The 2,984-nt window shown below is 38.6% G+C and overlaps 1 long non-coding RNA gene across 1 annotated transcript; it reads right to left on the bottom strand.

The window, feature by feature from the left end:
* Nucleotides 1-440: 440 nt before the first annotated feature.
* On the bottom strand, nucleotides 441-1,069 carry LOC121813529. The gene is made up of 2 exons (XR_006053747.1): nucleotides 594-1,069; nucleotides 441-493 (listed from the first exon to the last, which is right to left on the bottom strand). It is a non-coding gene; the product is annotated as an uncharacterized LOC121813529 (long non-coding RNA).
* Between the last annotated feature and the right edge of the window lie 1,915 nt (nucleotides 1,070-2,984).

Genomic DNA, 2,984 nt, shown 5'->3' with positions numbered 1-2,984 from the left:
ATGTAATGCCAGTTTGTACCAGAAGATGAAGCAGTGAGTCAGTGTAACCTTTATTTAATTAGGCAAAGACCACATTCGTATTCACAGTGGCAGCAAAGAAATGTTGAAAGTTAAAAACAGCAGCACACATCAGGACCAATTTAAAGATCACAGGTGACTACTTTTACTTAATTCAAATTCCTTCAAATTTTGGCTCCTCCTTTCACTTTAGTGTATTTACTTTATCCTTGAAGTCCACATGTTGTTTTTTAATGAATTCATTTTGATCCACATGTTCTGCAGCTGTTTTCCTGTTGATTTGAAGTTTGTATTATGAAATCCTGATAATGTTAAAGCGTTAGTTATATTTGATGAACTCTGTAACGTTTGTCTCATTAAACAGTGTAACTGCTCCTGAAGGTTTTTCATGTTCGAAGTAGAATAAAGGGCCATGCTCCAACTGATGTTCAGCCAGTATTTTAATCTTCTTTTCACCAGCAAACACCGTGAAAAACTATGGTGAAATGATCAATGAAAAACACGGATATTACATCAGCAGAACAAAAATTACAACTCAAATAAAACATACACACAAAGTAAATGCACCAACATACCGTGTGCGCCTTTCTACTGAACATTCATGAGCAATTGTAGTCCATATCTTCTATATTTCCACCCTTTACACAGGCTAGCATTCTCTTTCTGGCTCGAGCCTTCAGTCTCTGGTGACATGTGCGCTTAATTGAGCATCACCCCAAAGCACGCACACCACAAAGCGTCACACTCAGGCCCACCAGTAGGTGGCGACAACACAACATGAATCCAGATTAAACACCAAATGTTGAACATTGCAATCACATAATAATTACATTTCAATGCGACAGCTACAAACAGTTTGGTGTGAAAAATGAAGAAATGGTCTCAGAACAAGTAGTTTGAGCCCTGATTTCTGATTCAAACTAATTTAACTGTTTTCAGTGGTACATATGGAGCTTTATCACAGGAGGAGACACACCGACACATATTTCCTTTCAATTTGGTTTTCTACTTGTTTTCTATCTTTTAGTTAATTAACTGATTTTAATTGTCAGATTTTCCCACCTAATTCATTATTTCCAAAGATATGCACGTGGCACAGTAACAGTATCTTTAGCAGTAGCTTGGGACCTGACGGTAAATGTTTACTTTGTCTCTCTGAGATTAACTGATAGAAACCTTTGCAGAGAGAACAACACAGTATGAACAGTCTTCTCACAGGTACTGATAAAGAAACAAATATAGAGTTTCTCTTAATTTTGCTTCAGTTTGTTTTCTTTAATCTTGAGCTTCAACATGTTAAGTTTACAGATGGTGAGCTTAAGTTGCCAGCATGTAATGTTCCTACAAAAATACAGGCTAAGTGTGTACCCGTGTTAGTGATTTAACTGAGGCAGCTCAACAAAGCCAGTCCTTCTTTGTATTAATTGACTTGACAAAACCAACAAACCCAGGTGAGAGATAAAGGGTATCACAACAGTGGTTATCTGTTTTCTCTTATTTTGATCTAATACAGGGGACATTAAAGTCACTTTAGCAAAATGTATTTTAATAGTTGAAGGTTATTGGCAATAGCTGTTACGGCCCTGGCCGTGTAGAGTTTGTTTCTGTGCTATGTCTTTAAGTATCTACAGGTCCTTCCTGATAGGAGAGCTGGCGGTGGGTTATTGGTCCCCTCATCATGTGGCTGTTTTTAAAACATCCCTCACCAGCAGTTGTTGGCGACAGCAGGTGACAGCAGCAGCAGACCCATCCTTGGCCTCCAAACTTTGTGACATTCGTGTGTGTGATCCTTAAGACCTACAGAGCTTTGGACATAGTATGTAGACACATTTTCACTTGTAAATAGTAAACTGTAAATAAGCATAGAAGCAGAAGAGGAGAGCTGCCTTAATATTCTCCTGTTTATTTCAGTTAGGGAGTTAGGTGTAGCATGTGTCCTTTGTTTGGTTTATGTTTCACGTAGGGTTTAGATAGCACCTCCTTTCCTGACTTAGCTTGTTTTTTGGGGGGTTTTTTGTTGCTTTTTTGGGGGGGGGGGGTTGTTATTTCGGACTTTGTTCATCCCAGAGTAAAGTTTTTCAGTGTAGACACAAATGAACCACTGCTCACTTCAAAGATTGGCTTCTGACTATGGTTTTTGGAACCAGGGCGGGGTCACTTCTTTCCAACCCTTATGTTATGTTTCTGTACCCCTAGACTGGGGCGTAACAATAACCAACAAATATGACTGATTGGTTCTCTTATTTGAGCCCTGCGAGCTGAAAGTCACCATATTTTCATCAATCAACAAAATGCAGTGAATGAACAAAAGATAAATCAATAAGTGGTGTAAACACCTTTTGCCTTCAAAACAGCATCAATTCTTCTAGGTGCACTTGCACACAGTTTTTGAAGGTAGGTTGTTCCTACCAGCTTCCTCACATCCTTCTCTCTCTTCATGTAAACCCAGACACACTCGATGATGTTCAGGGTTCTGTGGTGGGCTGTACTATCACTTCCAGTACTTCTTGTTCTTCTCTACACTGAAGATAGTTCTTAATGACTTTGACTGTATGCTTGGGGTCATTCTCCTGCTGCAGGATAATTCAAATTCACTGAATCATCATTTGAATAGAGACAAATACATTCTTACTGCTCAGTTGCAGCTGTGGGTGACATGGGAAATTTTTACCTGCAGAAAAAATTGTTGCTGCAAGAAGAACAGAGTATAATCAGTGTTTATTAGTGGTGTCCTTTGGTGTACTGCAGTGTTTAGGATGACATTTTACTTCAGTGCAATTCAGTGATGGATGGAGGGAATTTTATTGTAGTCACAGAGATCCATAACAGGGAGCAGGAAAAGAGTTCCACTGGATCACAATAATAAAGTCTAAGAGAACAAGATGTATTTAATTTTATCCAATCCAAACCATCTTTATTTATAAAGCACTTTAAAATACCCAGCACAGGACCAAAGTTCTATAACA

This window comes from Haplochromis burtoni, unplaced genomic scaffold (assembly GCF_018398535.1).
Source record: "Haplochromis burtoni strain Fernald_Lab_line unplaced genomic scaffold, NCSU_Asbu1 Contig_1850, whole genome shotgun sequence".
Taxonomy (NCBI): domain Eukaryota; kingdom Metazoa; phylum Chordata; class Actinopteri; order Cichliformes; family Cichlidae; genus Haplochromis; species Haplochromis burtoni.
This window is presented reverse-complemented; position numbering and strand designations above follow the sequence as displayed.